Consider the following 16,978-nt stretch of genomic DNA (forward strand, 5'->3'; position numbering starts at 1 on the left):
GTCTTCCTCTTCCCCCCGCTCTGGTGTGGCCTCACCTCGAGCACTCCGTGCACTTGGGGCACCACAGCGTAAGGACAGAAAACTATTAGAGAGCATCCAAAGGAGGGCTGCAAAGATGGGGAAGGATCTGGAGGAGAAGATGTATGGGGAGCAGCTGAGGTCCAGCACATCCAATGGAGAACTACTCCTGGAGCCATGGAGGCTGCTTGGCACTGTTGGTGCTAGGGACATCCTTTAGTAGCCTGAGACTCACACATTGTTCCTAAAAGGATTTTGCAGGCATTGAATTGGGCAAGCAGTGAGGAACAGCGTTAAATCACAGGAGTGCCTGTCTCCAGCCTGTGGAGTGCCTGCTTGCAGGTTCGTGTGAGCCGGGCTACAGGAGGTGCTAAGTGTCCTCAGTCTCATGGCCAAGCATTAATTTACCTTCTGATGAATGACTGGCTGCAGATAGCATGTAATTAGTTCCAAATCCAGCATGCACTTATCATGTCTGCATGTTCAGTGGCACGTTCGTGAATCAAAAGCTTTCAAGAAGTCTTCTGCACAGTATTATAGAGTATATGTATATAGTATATATATATAGAGCATATATACATAGTATATATAGAAGTCTTCTCCCACAGTATTTTTCTGGACAAGCAATCCCCGCATGGCCCTGTAGCGGTAATTAATAACCTCCATCTTTCTGTTTGTTTCGGTTTTTTTTAAGGCAAGCATGGATTCGTGTGCTCATTGGACTGCCTCAAAATTCATAGGCTGGCACAACTTGGTAATGGCTTTAAGTTGTGCCAGGGGGAGTTCAGGTTGGATATTAGACAAAATTTCTTCTCAGAAAAAGTGGCGAGGCACTGGAACAGGCTGCCCAGGGAGGTGGTGGAGTCACCATCCCTGGAGGTGTCCAAGGAAAGGGCAGATGTGGCACTGAGGGATGTGGTTAGTAGGCATGGTGGGGATGGGTTGATGGTTGGACTGGATGAGCTTACTGGTCTTTTCCAACTGTGATGATTCTGTGATTCTATGTTTCTATGAACTTCTGATCCCCAGAAGCCACAAGGCAGAAAACCCAAAATAGCGCAAGGCAGCGCATGAAAAATAAAGGAACAAATGAACAAATAAATGAATAAATCAAAAGGATTGCTGCAAGCCTGGCAAAGACCCTGCAAGATGAATTCGTGAAGACGATCCGCAGATTGCCACTCAGGACAAAGACATGGAGGCAGCGGCTCATCACCAGCCCTCTGCAGCGCTCCCTTAGTCATGCGGTATTGATTCCCTTGGCTGGGGCCGTGAATCATCAGTTCCTCACGGGGAAGCACTCTCACAGGCACAAATTACCGGTGTGCATGCGAGCAGGCGCAGCAGCGATGAGATGCTGGAGGAGATGCTCTCGTCACGTGATTTGGGAAGATGATCAACAAATTACGAGACCGGAAAAAATAATCGGTGGCAATGGCTAAAGAGGAAACAGGTACAGGGAGGAAGGTGATGTCCTGTCCAGGATGTCTTGCCATCCACCCTGCGAGGGAGAAGAAGGGGCTTCTCCTTCCAAAGCAGCATCCTCCACTTGGCTTTTGAGCAGACAAGAGGTTATTCAAGTCTTCACTCATGCCAAAGCAGCCAAGCACATCAGGAGCAGTGGTTTGAGGTCCTCTACATCACTCCATTAAAACCTTTTACAAGTGCTTTGATCCTTCCCTGTTTCTCCCCAACACAGCCGAAGAGGAGCCAAAATTCCCACGTGGCAAACCCCTGCCTGCTCTATTTTCCCTGGGAGGTCTGTGCATGGACAAAAAGCAGAAAAGGAAACTAACAAAGGATTTAGGTTCTCTGCAGGGTACAGCAAGGCAGCCACAGCTCAGGGCTCTGTTGGCAATGGGCATCTGCTGGCAATCAGGATCCGGCTCTGCAAGTGGCTGCAGTGCATCCTCGTAGCTTTGCAAACACAACCTGTGGCTGCAATGGAGCTGAAGAGAGGGCTGAATGCTGGCCAGAAACCTGGGGCTTGCTAAATGCACCGAGTGCCCCCTGGGCATTAAGCCATGCTGCACAGGAAGGCGTGCGTGGGCTGAAAATAATCCCTGCTCCCCTCTGATTTTATTAGCATCCCCTAGGTGGGAGGGGAGGAGATGCTGCTGCAAAAGCAACGCAGCAGTCCAGAGCAGAGCAAAGGAGAAGCCGGTGCTTCCGCTGCCAGGGAACAAGCTTGAAAGGGATCCAGCGGATAAAGAGATATTCAAAGTTCAGCTAATGAGCGAGATGACTCACTGCCTCGGCCAGACAAAGGTTGGGCTGGAAAATAGAAACGCTCTCTGCAAGGGCTGGAGGGGACGCAGAGTGCTGGTAGGGGCGGAGAGTTTGAATGTGACCCCAGATTTGGTCTGGGTTTGCACCAGGATTTGTACTGGGGGTTGCATGGTGGAATTCAGTGGCCTTCACCGCGGGCTCTGTGGCCATCTCCATGCCAGCAGACATTTGGGCATGAGGCAGCTGTACCCACAGGGCTTCTGCAGCCCTTCTTCTGCATCAAACATTTATCTGTTTGCTTGGAAATGAGGCAATACAGCCCTGGCCTTCTTTCCCTTCTCCATGCACTGAACTGCCAACCACTGTTGCTGGGATCAGCTTTGGAGGATGGTCACCCCCCTAGAAAGTACTCATTGGGCACTAAAAAGCATCAGCCTGCTTCAAACACACACACATCATCACCACTGTGCCCCAGGAAGAGAAATATTGTGGTAAACACGCACACTGCTCCAAACCAGCCTGAAAATGGGGGCTGGAAGAGCTGTGCCTCTCTGTTCATCGCGAGTGCTGGCTGTCTTGAAGTCAGGGTCAGGGCTGGGTAAAACAGAGGAAAAGATCTCTTTTTTCCCTCCTGATTATTGTAGTCCAGAAACACGGGGACAGTTTTTCTGGTGACCTTGGGACTTCATGTTTTGGATGTGCTTTTATTTCCTTCACCTCCGGCAGGAAGCTGAGGCTGGGGCCAGCTCTGGAACTCAGTTCCCGGCTTCCCCAGGACGTGGCAGAGCAGCACATGCTGTTTCAACCCACACCAAGTCCTAAGCGCTCTTGGACAGGAGGTTTCCAGCTGAACCAAACTGAAAAGCCACCCCTTTCCTCCCTGAGATACTAGGAAAAGGAGGGATGGGTGTGGATGGAGTGGCCATGTGCGTTTTTGGGAGATGCTGCCGGAGAGCAGGCAATGCCTCATCACTCTCATTTGAGCCAGAGTTTGCTCTGTATGGGTTGGAGATACTCCACAGGACTGGATGCTTATGAGTGATGATGGAGGAATCAGAATCATTAAGCTTGGAAAAGACCTCTAAGATCATCTAGTCCAATCGTCAACCCATCCCCAGCATGCCCACTAATCATGTCCCTCAGTGCCACGAGCATGCAGAGCACAGGCACGGGGATGGGGCACTAAGTATGGGCTAGAACTGCCTGATGTGATCTTTGCAGAGACATTTTTATGTTATGTATTGCATTTAGGAACCAGTGCTACGAAAATATATTTAAAACTAGTACTTCACAGTTGTATGGGATGCAACATACTTGCTTGCCCACAGCAGTGGGTTGAAACTAGATGGTCTTTAAGGTCCTTTCCAACTGAAGCCGTTCTATGATTCTATGACTTTTCCCTGCCTACATGGTCTCCTCCATGCGCATTTATAAGCAGGCAGGTCTTGCTGCTGGGGTGTCTGCCAAGGAGCTGGATGTTGGCTTCTGAATGTGGAGGAGGCAGGGAAGCAGGCAGGATGCTTGGCCTCTTCTACAGCACTGTTCTTTCCAGCAGTGTGCCCAGATGGCCAAGGAGATCAACAGCCTGCATCAGAAATAATATGGTAGCAGTGCTAGGGAAGTGATCATCTCATACACAGCACTGGTGAGTCTGCAGCTCAAAATGTGTTCAGTTTGGGGCCCCTCACTGTAAGAAAGATATTGAGTTGTTTAAGTGTGTGGAGAGAAGAGCAATGACACTGGTGAAGGGACTAGAAAAGAAGAGTTATGCTGAGTGATGGAGAGAACTGGGGCTGTTTAGTCTGGAAAAGAGGAGGCATCACTCTGCATCCTCCTGATAGGAGGGTGCAGCAACGAGGTGTCGGATTCTTTTCTTGGGTGATGAGAGATGGGACATGAGGGAATGGCCTCAAATTGCACCAAAGGAGGCTTAGATTGGATATTAGGAAGAATTTATTCACAGAGAGGCTGCTCAAGGACTGGAATGGGCTGCTCAGGGCAGTGTGGAGTACCCATCCTTGGAGGTATTCAAGAGACGTGTGGACATGGCACTAAGAGGTATGGTTTGGTGATGGGGCTTGGTAGGTCAGGCTGATGGTTGGACTTGATGATCTTGAAGGCCTTTTCCAACATAAATAGTTCCATAATTCCATGATTTTTTCCGGCTGCCTTTAATTTCCATGTCCAAGTGTTGGCTCCCCAGCCACAGGATAAGACAAAAGGCTGAAAACCAAGGCAGTATGGTCAGCTGGAGAAGCTGGTAGAGGAGAAAGTGGTCAGTCGTTCCTCTTCCATATCCTTCCTTGGTCTCCCTGCAGTTAACAAGCTCTCAAGCATGACATCTGAGAAAGGCAGTTCCAGAGTGGGCTGGGTGCTCTGTTCTCCATCATGTTTAGGTGCTCATGTCGCTGTCCTCCCTGGGACGAAGCAAATTATCTGGCTCCTAACAGGGTGAAGTTGCTCAAGCTTTATTGCAACACTGGAATGGGATTATTCCAAGGGATGCATCGTGCAAATATTAACTTGACTGCATTTGTGTACTTTTAAACTCTTCAACATGCAAGCATTAATTAACCAATTATCAGTTCTGCCTGACACTTTCCCACCAGTTAAGGTTAAATCTACCAGCCAGCGCTCAACTAAGACCTGCAATACAGGCTACAAATTGTGAAAGTGAGTGCAAATCCTTCATCCTGAGCAGTGGTCAGCCCAGACCAAAGTCAGGAAATAGGATGTGAACCAAGAGGATCTCAAGCAATGTGACAGTGGACATTGCCTTGTCCAGGTTTAGTGCAGCATCACTGCAGTCTTGCTCCTTTGTGGATGTCTTGTTGATAGAATCAGATTAACTTCTAGACTTAATGTTGTTCCATATGGAGAAACAGAGCAAACCTTGACTGGGCCTCCCAAGATGCCTTGGTAGTGTCAGAAAAAAAACAGCTCAAAGCACTCCTTGGCTTCATCCAGCCCCAGATGCTGTCATTGCCAGGAGCTGTGGTCACCAATGCCTTGCGAGGAGCGAGGAAATGGAGGGGCTGAATGGAGGCAAATGCATTATATTATCAGCAAGTTCAAAGGAAATGGTGATAAGACAAATTGTTTTTAAAAATAATTGCCATTTTAATGGTCAAAGAGTGCCAAGGATTTTTCTCAACAGCACTGCTGAAGGAGAGTGAATCAAAATAAAGCTTTCTGATGATAAAAGCATCAGCATTTCTAGGACTGCACATAGAAGTCCAGCCTGCTGTGAGATGATTTTGATTGAAATAAAATGATCCCGTGCCAGATAGATGCTTGCAAAACAGAAGCATGGCTAAAAGGGATCTACAAGAACACAGCGATGCTCATTGCACTAAAATCCCTCTGGAGACATTCATGGCTCCAGTAAGGGAACTGAGCCTGTGACAGGGAGCACACCTTGTGACACTGTGCTCAAATCCCCTGCACCTCTGCTCCTGTGCCCCATGACTGCCATCAAATCTATCTGCATTCAGCCAGAGGCACCCTTCCCAAAATCAGGATGGAGGAGAACTGAAATTAAAGCACGTTAAGGGTCAGCCATACCTTTGGAAGACAGCGTGCTTCTTTTAGCCTATTTGAGAAGAAGGAGGAGGAGGAGCTCTGCCAATACATAACATCTGCATGCTTCTGTCATCACACATATCCCAGTGTAGCCCACAACAATTTGGCTGTTTCGGTAGCAAACCTAGCCAGAGCTTACCCAAAGTAGTAACTGGCAGAAGTACCCATGTAAATGGGGCTTGGAGAAAGGTTTCCTTGCAATGAAAAGTTTTGCCTGCATGCGTGTTATATTACACCTTGCGTGAAGGTATTCCCAGGGCAGCGCTGAGGTGCTTATTAATTTTAGAAGGGTGAAAAGCTATGAAAATACCCGGTTTGCTTTCATCCGTCAGCCTGCAATGCACGTAGGTAAAACGAAAGCAAAGGAACTTCTGCAAAAGGCGATGCAGCGCAGTCGGCAGCAGCCTGTGATGTGCAGAGCATCGTCCCAGCTGCCTCAGCCAGAAACCCCCAGGGACACCAACAAAACCACCTTCTGAATGCTTTGAATAAAACGACACTTTTAAAAGCATGAAAAGCCGGTGGGTTTAAGTGCGTACAGCCAGAAAATAAAACAAGAAGGCAAATGAGAATGAGCAGGCTGAGTTTCAGAGTTTCCGCCTGGTGCTGGATGCACACCCAGTGCAAGCAGCAGAGATGTTGCGATGAAAGATGGGGACCTTGCACAAGTTAAAGGTGCTGTGAATTCATTCTGAGTCAGCACAGGCACCTGGGACCATTAAATTCACCCAGGAAATGCTCCCAGGCCAAACTGAGGCATTAGCACAGTCATCCCTTTAGCACGACATGATCTGGTTGCGAGAAATCCTTGGTTATTAGCTTAGAAACGAGCTTTGCAATGGACAGCCGAGGGGATAAGAGGGAATAGAGGGGTGAAATGAAGAGAGTGAATGTTTAGTTTAAGTGCCAAATCTTTTCCCGGTGGAAGAGCTGGGAGTTGCTCACAGCAACATGCTGACAAGATGGAGGACCAGCAAACATGCACAAAACTCCATGCTGGCAGGGAAGAGGGCTGGGTGACCTGCGGTATCTTTTCCATCTCTACCCTCCGAGCAAAGATTTTGCTTTAATGGACTTCAACCCATATAATTAAGTCACTTCTATTGCTCCCAGTATTCCAGAACCTGAACGACATCTGATCTTTTAATGTACTTATCTTCACACTGCCCTCAGAGACAGGAAAATGACAGAAGTTGTTTTGCACATGAGAAACTGAGGCAAAGGCGGACTAATGGCCTTAGGCACAGCTCGCAAGGTAGAAATGGGCACAGAGCGTCAGGACAATTCAGCAACCAGGAGCAGGTGGAAGAAATTGGTTTGTTCCTACTTTAGGATCTTCCCTCTCTCAGGCATGTGCTTGAGCCAGATTAAAATTGAGCTTTCCTGGCACTGGAAGCTGTAACCACCACGGAACAGCATTGACATTGGGTGGGCTGCAGTGTCTTCTCCAGAGAAATGGTCAAAAACTGTACACACTCCCAGGAGGTGGGCAAACAACATGAGGTAAGTGCTAGAACACTGTGAGGCGAGGAGGGACACACCGAGGAGAGCATTACATCCTTGGCCATCTTTGGAATAGAAAACAAGATCACCTGGTGCATTATGAAGACAAAGCACAAGAGCACGTAGCTCTGCAGGAGGATTGGGGCTGCAAACATGGGTTGAGCTAAGCCCAAAGAAATCCTCCTTCAAACCAGCATCTGCTTGGTCCTTTCTGAGACATTTTGCTCCTCCCTGTTTCCACAGTGGGTTCCAAGGCACGTTAGTAGTCTTGGAGGACCTGCTGTAGGCCCAACAGCCGTGATGTTGCTTGACTTTGCAGCCTGTATTCATGGCCTTGTCTCAGATATCTCTTTGCCCAGGAGAGGTGATGCCTGGGTGACCTGCCTGGTTTGGAATCCATCACATGCAGGCATGACCACAATCTCTGGACTGAATCTCTGAGTGTTGCCTGGTCAGATGTCAGTGGTGAATTTTAAGGTGTCTACTGTGTGAGTTCCCCCAAATATGCCACGTGTACAAAAGGTCTGAATCGTTGCTCCATCCCCTGCATTTCTCTGCCTTCCTCCAGATCCTGAATTATATTGGACTTCACACAATTTACCAACCGTATTCTAGCACAGCAGATGTCCTGAGTTTTTTCTGGGATAGAGTTTATTTTCTCCCCTGTAGCTGGCAGAGTGCTGTGTTTTGTATTTAGGATGAGAATAATATCAATAATGCACCAGTGTTTCAGTTGTTGCTGAGCAGTGCTTACATGAAGTCAAGGACTGCCAGATTCTCACGCTGCCCGGCCAGCGAGGAGCTGGAGGTGCACAAGGAGCTGGGAGGGGACGGAACCAGGACAGCTGACCCAAACTCACCAAAGGGACATCCCATGCCATACAGCATCATTCTGAACAGTAAAACTGCAGGGAGGGCTGCAACTGCTTGGGGGCTGGATGGGCATCAGTCGGCAGGCAGTGAGCAACGGCATTGTACATCACTCGCTTTATATATTCTTTTATCACTGTGATTATTATTCTTATTATTCCTTCACTTTCTTCCCTATTAAGCTGTTATTACCCCAACCCATTGGTTTTTACCTTCTTTCCAGTTCTCTCTCCCATCCCACTGGCGTGCAATGAACGGCGGTGTAGTGCTGAGCTGCCTGCCGGGTTAAACCACAGCAGCAGAAAAATGATGTTGACAACTTACACAAAATACCTTGGGCACCTGTGAGTCACTTCAGTAACATCTTTCTCTTAGAGATGTATAATAGCACAGTTGGATGCAGGATGATTACAGCCAGATTTCATGTCAAGTTACAGCTTGTATTATACCCATGCCCTCCTCAGCTAGCCCATCAAGGACATTGCTCTACGGCACATCCAGCAAACACCTGCCTGGAGAGCTCTGCCCTGAGCTGAGATAAATACATTCTTCAGCTCCCTCAACAGAGCAGCTATTCACTTGGACGTTCTGCATGATTTGTCCAGCTGCCAGATTTTGAGCCTTGGTCTTCATCCAGGAGAAACAGACACCAAGTTGGGCGGCTTTCGCCTCCAGGCATCCGAGCGTGTGTTCCAGGTGTAGTGCTGAGTAACCATCAGGAGCCACAGCATCCACAAAGCCGAGGTCGATGAAGGTCACTCTGCAGATCCTGAGCAATGCATCAGGGTTCTTGAGCCCAGACTCTGAAGGCCCAGCACATGGCATGGGGATGCCTGCTTTCCAAGCAGATCTGCTGCTCCGTCACCCCTGGTAGCCAGAGATCATGTGAAGGCAGCTCTTGGTGAGATCCCCCGGCAATGGAATCACACCGTAGGAAGGACTTTACTCCTGCTCTGTCTTTGCAGCTAGAGCAGGACAAGGTTCAGCGTCCAGAGTGTTAACAAAACAAGATTGTTCTGGGCAATCTTTGCAAGCCAGCAGCGGCTGAGTTTTGGCAAAGAGTGCAGGGGCAAAGCCTGGCGCAGCACCAGGCGGTGACGTGGTTGGTCAGCATCCTCTGCAGCCTGATGGTTGACCTTTTCTTTTGCGCAAGAAGAAAGCAATGTCCTTCCTCCATCCCAGAGGGATTTGGCCAGACCCTAGGCAAAGGGGCAACATTCATCTGCCCCAACTTTAGGTGTCAACAGCAAATGTCTACAGTCATCCTCATCGGCATCAGCTCCCTTTAGTGACCCTCTAATGGAGAAATGCTGTTGCATCTAGAGATGGGTCCATTGTTTTTGTTACCAGCCCTAATATGAAGCAAAGCCTATCCCTGGAGGTGTTCAAGGCCAGGTTGGATCAGGCCCTGGCCAACCTCATCTAGTGACTAATTTAGTGGTTGGCAACCCTGCCCCCAGCAGGGGGGTTGGAGCATGATGGTCTTTGAGGTCCCTTCCAGCCTAAGCCATTCAATGATTCCATGATTCAAATCAAGCTCCGCTATCGTGGTTGGCATCTATAATGCTGTGATCTATGTTTCTTGTCAGTTATGAAAATACTTCCATGAGACACTCCATAGCCCTGCGAGACCTGACTTTTTGCACAAATGATACTAATTGTGCTAAAAAACCTATCCCGGTCCTTTAAAGGGCCATAAGCTCAGCACCCTTTGGAAGGATATAATGTGCCTGTTGAGTTTGGGGGATAGCACCAAGTTAATCTCTGCAGCAGCTTTTCATTGCTGAAATTGGAAGTATCTCCACTTAAACATTGTTATGAGGGGTGCTCTGAAAGTAATGCCTCCTGTTTTATTACGTTGGCCCACAACATCAGAGGTGGATGTTGGTGGTATGGAAGTAGAGGTTGAACCTTCCTGCCAATATTCCATTACAATTTGTTGCTGTGTGACTGACGGCAGCAGAGGGGCAGTGTGGCAGAATGGAGTCCGACACGGAAGTGCTGATGAAGCAAAGGTGTGGAACTGAATTCCTCTGTGCAGAAAAAAATGGCACCCATTTACCTTCACTGATGCTTGTTGAACATTCATGGAGACCAAACAGTGGATGTCAGCACAGTGAGGTGGTGAGTGCTGCATTTCAGCAGTGGTGACAGTGACATGAAAGACAAGCCACGTTCTAGGCGGCCATGCTGATTTTTACAATCACAGCATGCAGGCTCTTGTTAATCACTGGAGAAAATGCATAGATAATGTTGGTGACTATGTTGAAAAATAGTGTTTTGTAGCTGAGAATTTGCTGTATCAAATAGTGTTATTGTGCTCTTTGTATCTATAGAAATAAATAAGAGACTTTTGGAGAAACCTACGTACAAGTAATAGTGTTCAAAAATCTGTTGAGGTGATACCATAAATCAGACAGAGATTCCCATGAACCATTCCTCACCAGAGAGCAAGGCTCATGGCCTCAGTTATGTTTTGCCCCAAATACATCTTTTATACATCTTGAATATCCTTCAGGACTTTGGTTTCTGCCTCTAGCATGTTGCGGATAACATTGGTCAATCTCCACTGAGCAATGGAGGATCACAAAAAGGATGGTTTTGCTGGCAGATGTTCTATTGGGATCTTTCAATTTGGTTCAGATGTCTTCTGTGTCACAGTGATGTCTGTTCCGCATTTCCACACCACACAGAGGAAGAGTTGAACAAGGGAGCCCAGCAGGACTCTCATGGACCACATCTGATGTGCTGGGAAGTGAGCCCACATGATGATGGTTTGTATTACTAAGTTTCAGAGTCACTGATGACGTGGCAGGATCCAATGGCTTCATTCAGGCAAGCTTCAATACATCAGCTGCCTTTTTTGTTCAGATTTTATTTTCTTAGCTAATGCATTGATGAAAGCTTCCCCCTCTGAGCTGAGACTCTGCACTGGCAGGATCATAAGGAGCACAGAAAGACACAAAATGTTTCTGTGTTTGTAGCAGGTATTTCTAATTTCACTATTTCCTCGTTGTCCTCCATCTGATGGAATCATAGAATAATTAGAGCTGGAAGGGACCCTTACAGGTCATCCAGTCCATCTCCCCTTCAGTGAACAGGAACACTTACAGCTCGATCAGATTGCTCAGAGCCCCATCCAGCCTGACCTTGAATGTCTCCAGGGATGGGACATCAGACTTTGGTCATGATTTACTGATATTTATTTCTGTAGTTACTTTCATTTCTCAAACTCTTCAGAGACCTTAAAGAAGCTGAATGTTGGTTTTCTGATATCTTTGATGATTTTTTTTTTGTTTAAAGGAGCTTTTGGGGAAGAACAAGGGAACATCCCTGAGTCTAATCTGGAAATCAGATCTTTTGAAGTGTTCCCTTTTCTATTTGCCAGTAAGCTGAGGTAAGCTGCTCTCTCCTTTGGAGCAGTTAATGTTATTGAGGGATGGAGATGTATGGCTTTTAACTTCTAGGTAGCACTTCAAGAAGGGTCAGTAAATCACCCAAGACTTCCCACTGGATGATGCATTACCTTCTTTTAATGTCGCAAACTCTGAATAAATCAGGCAAAAATTCTACACGGAGTGTTTTGTACTACTTCCGCTTAACTTTCAGCCAAAATCATTCAGCCATTTCTAAGAACAACAGTGGGGAAATATAAGGTTTTTTCCTCCCTTTTCAGAAAATATCTAAGGATTTGAGCTTTGGAGTAGGATTGTCATAGAATCATAGAATCATTAAGATTGGAAAAAAAGTCTAAGATCCTCGTGTCCAACCATTGTTGTCCTTTGGGTTCCAGAGAACATGTGCCCATCTGAAACCATTTTCCAAACCTCAATTGGCCGATGCTCAGGTGTGGTTTCTCAAATGACAGCAAAGGACTAAATCCCCAAAAGATGGGAGTGAAACCCCCAAAGGACTCAAAGCGCACTTGGAGGCAGAGCAGGACTCCCCCTGTGCTCCCTGGGCTGCTGTGGGATGTTGGGTCCATCGTCCAGTTCTGTACTATCAGCAGAGAACAGCCACGGAGAAACGCTGATTAGCTGCTCATTAACAGAGCACAGCACATCCCGAGCACTGAGCGAGGCAGCCGTCCTCTGCAAAAAATAGCATGGGATTGTGTCATTACAGGCTATCTGGATGCACCCACACAAGCTGGATTGCTGCAAATTGCATGGATATTTTTAAGCCAGGGTTTTTCCCACCTTGTGCTTGCTTGTCTTTGGCCAGCGAGGGTGTTCTGTCTCAAATGTACCTGGATGAGAGCTCCTCTGTTACTCACACCATTTCTGCAAAGTAATACTAAAACTTAAGGATAAAAGAAGGCGAACACAGTCTGGCATTACTAAGTACAAACAGCAGTGATTTCTCCTTCCCCACACCCCAGAAAGCTGTCGGGGCCCCCAGACATGCCATGCAGCCCAGGGTAGGGCAGAAGTTTCATGCTGCCAATCCCACACCAACCACACTCATTACTTCTAGCCTGCAGTGACGTCCCAAGAACCTATCCTATCACATCCAAATATTTGTCACAGCAGCAGGAATAGCGTGATCTTACCTTTGCTTTCTGTGCCAAGCCACTGCTATGATGTCAAGGTGACCATGCAGCGCTTGCTCAGAGGGGATGAACTAACATTCCCATCAGCGGTGATGCCATTGCATTCCCTGTAATGGTCCCTCCTTATCACCCTCTCAGTCATGCTTTCCTGGCAGGCAGCCCAGGCATGGGATATAGTAATCTCCCAGATGGTATCAGGCAGGGCAATCAGCTGGCACTGGAACAGCTCACTGCAGTGTTCAGGGTGATTGCGTGCATCCTCACGTACAGATGAAAGCCAGCAAGCCAAGGCAGAGATTTCCAGTTCCTTCCTTCCCATCTCTCCCTGTTCTTTGACTGCCCATGGCTCTGACCTTGGCCAATGGACTTTCCCCCACTTGCTTTGTCCCTGCATGGCTTTTGGTCTTGGGTAGAGCCCTGCAAAGCAGAAAGCCCTTTAAGCCCTTCCTAAGTTCCCTTGTTTTCTGAGGACTTCAGGAAATGCAATTGTCTCTTTGGACAGCTTTTGGCCTCAAGTTGGAAATGTCCTCAAGCGGGAAAGAGCCTCAAGTTGCACCAGGGTAAATTTAGATTGGATATCAGAAAGAATTTCTTCATGGAAAAGGTGGTCAGGCATTGGAACAGGCTGCTCAGGGCAGTGGTGGAGTCCCCATCCCTGGAAGTATTTAAGAGAGGTGTGATGTGGCACTGAGGGACGTGGCTTAGTGTTGGGCTTGGTAGTGTTAGGTTGATGATTGGGCTTGATGATCTTGTGTCTTTTCCAACCTAAATGTTTCTATTATTCCATGATTCTATGGTCTTGAAGTATTTAAAAGGAATAAATCTGTCCATTAAGGGGATAAAAGGAGAAAGCTTTGGGTTTGCCAAGAACAAGCCTAGATCTGGTGTGGCTGCTGTCTCCCAGACCAGCATCAGTACATGCAAGGGTCGTTGTTGTTAGAGTTAATGAGATCAGCCTGGTGCTGTCTGCTGGTCCTTTCAGGGTGATACAACATATAGAGCGTCTCTGTGAGGTCTTTTAGCTGGAAGAGGAGTACAATCCTAAGTAACCACCGTGGAGGTTACATGGGAACACTGGAAAAGCAATAACTCATCCCACATGCAAATATAGATTCATAGAATCATAGAATGGTTTGGGCTAGGGAGAACCTTAAAGCCCATCTATTTCCAGCCCCACTGGCAGGAACACCACCCATCAGATCAGGCTGCCCAAAGTCCCATCCAACCCGGGCTTGGACACTTCCAGGGATGGGCACATACAGCTTCTCTGGGCAGCCTGTTCCAGTGCCTCACCACTCTCTGAATAAACAATTTCTAACATCTAATCCAAATCTCCCTTCTTTTAGTTTTTAACCATTTCCCCTTGTCCCCCGCTGCCCTATTTGTGGGACTGCATTTGGGGCAAAACCAGCTCCTGGCGGCCCAGAGACATTTACTAGCAGATTGTCAGAGGTGGGCATGGAGAGTCACGTCCTACCCAGCACGGATGAACTCATTTCCTCCAAATATATAGAACCAAAAAAAAAGTGCAGTTGTCCTCATGCACAGCCCCATTCCAAAGGCAATCCCTATCAAGGCTTCACAAAATCACGTTTGTTTTCTTCCGGATTGCATATTTGTTTCTCTTTGTAGGCGTTAGCATTGCTGACTTGCGCAATTTTATTATAAAATGTGATGTTTCATGCCAGCTTTGATGCAAGAATGTCTTGCATCACGTGGCTGCATGATAAGGAGCCTTTATTAGGGGCAAAATGGAACGGTGCATTTGCAGTCCTCATGTGAGAGGGAAAGCAAGGCAATATGCCCTCTAAAGGTTCAGAAAGCAGGCACATTAAAAAAAAAAGGAAAAAAAAGTAACCCAAATCGATATTATAATTTTAAAAAATCCCATGATTTTTAACCTGCTTGTTCACATCTCCTGCTCTCCTGGGGTCAGCTGCTGTAATGGCTTCCAAGACTTTCCCTGAAATGTGGAAATCCCCCTTACACAAACAATGGCACTGTTAGTCTTGCTGATTTTCTGGAAGCACAAAAACATGTTTGTTTTCAGCCGTGATCCACTGGGGGAATTTCCTCATTGATTTGGAGTTTGGGACTTTTTCTTTTTCTTCCAAAAGCCATTTTTGCCAGTTTCCAAGAATCTCGATAAACTACAATTACCAAGATTAAGAGTGTTATGCGTTACGTGGTTGGCATCCAACACAGAAACAGACCCTGAATTGTGATCACTTTGGTGGAAGCCGGCAGAAACAGCTAAGTGAAATGACCTCTTTTCCTGCAGTGTCTGAGAAAGCAAAACGAATGTGCCCTGTTCGGGACAATAGGTTTCCTTTGGCAGGAGCTTCGCGCTGATGGAAGCCCAGGCAGCTGCCCAAAGTGCTGCTCTGTGTGACAGCGGGGGAGACCTGATTGCACTGAAATAGGTGCCAGTTGACAGGAGAAAAGTTCAAGGGCATCTTCCAAAGGACAAATATGCCATCAGTCCATGCAAACCCATGGTTTTCATGCCAGAGTCATTAGGAGGAGGAGTGGATCCAGTGATAGGACGAGAGGCAGTGGCCTTAAGTTACACCAGGGGAGGTTCAGGTTGGATATTAGGAAAAAGTTCTTCTGTGAAAGAATGGTGAGGTATTGGCACAGGCTGCCCAGGGAGGTGGGAGAGTCACTGCCCCTGGAGGTGTTCAAGAAGTATGGAGATGTGGCACTGAGGGACATGGTTAGTGGGCATGGTGGTGATGGGTGGATGGTTTCACTAGATGATCTTAGAGGTCTTTTCCAACCTTAACGATTCTGTGACTCTGTGATCTCATTGATGAAGGGCAAAAGCACGCTAGAGTGCATCTGCATCCAAAGTGCCCCAGGTATGGTTCCATGAAAAGTATCTTCACCAGAGGGTGGTGGGCATGGAACGGGCTCCCCAGGGTACTGGTCAAGGCCCCAGGGTGCTGGAGTCCAAGAATGCTCTCAGACATTGGATTTGGGTTCTAGATGGTCCTGTGTGGAGCCAGAAGTTGGACTCAATTCCTGTGGGTCCTCTCCAACTCAGAATATTCCATGATTCTATGATTCCATTTTGCTGCTAGCCATCATGATGTGCCCTCTCCTCATGGTGCAACTGCACATGGCTCTTAGCATGGTGCACATGGAGCAAATAGAGGGATAGGTGAAGAAGTGGGCACAGCCCCAGCTCACAGCCTGGCTGGGCAACGAGGATGAACACGGTGTCCTTGTGAAGCACAGGAGCGTCATTCCTGAAGCTGATGCTGGGCTAGAGGGCATGGAGCTTGTGACTCATCTGAAAGATGATATGTCCTGGGGTGTGGAAGCTGCAGGAGGAGCAGCTTCCCAGCAAGAGCACTTCCAACTGCATTGCTGGCAAATAATTCCTGATGCTGCTTGCTTGCACCAACGGCCTATGTTGCCTTTGTCCGGAAGAATATGGGTGATGTGGAATCATGTCCAGATCTAGCACGGATGGCAGCATGCCACCAGCGGGTAACAGACACCAACTCATCTCACTGAGACTTTTTGGAGCCAGACAAACTGTAGCACTTGGAACTCCCAGTGATGTCTTCCCTTCCTCTTACATTTTACTGCAGCCACCCTATCCTCACATTCCTGTTCTCGATGACATGTCAAGCCCTCTGATCCCTGCCAAGGAGCATGCAGAACATGCCATCCCAGCCGTGTAGACACAGAGCAGTCAGCAATTAGGCTTTAGGAAGGTGCTGATTGCCTCAGCAGAGGGATATTTTCTGCATGAAAGACATGAGGTGAGCTCAAGCTTTTCTGAGAGCTATTGAGGTGGGGAGTACCACAAAGCCTTCTATGGGAGGAAGGAGTTCCTCTGTCATCCCTTCTCAGTTGGGAAGGGCTATTCAAGAAGGAAAGCTTTGAAACCATACTGTAAGGAACACAGAGATATCCTGAATGACCCCAGGTAGAATACATAAGGAGATGTTTTTTTCTAGAATGACTTGAAGAATAAGTGGAATTTCTTAAAATCATCACCAAGGTCGCATTCATATTAATTTGTGTGGTCACATAGAATCATAGAATCATGGAATGGCATGGGTTGGAAGGGACCTCCGAGATCATCTAGCTCCAACCCCGTGCCATGGGCAGGGTCTTTGACCATCCACCGGGGAACAGCAATGGTTGCACTGTGGGTCTTTCCACTCCAGATGCTCAGCGGAGACCCAGCAGCTGCCAAAAATCCCGTTC

Source organism: Numida meleagris, chromosome 1 (genome assembly GCF_002078875.1).
Source record: "Numida meleagris isolate 19003 breed g44 Domestic line chromosome 1, NumMel1.0, whole genome shotgun sequence".
Classification (NCBI taxonomy): Eukaryota; Metazoa; Chordata; class Aves; order Galliformes; family Numididae; genus Numida; species Numida meleagris.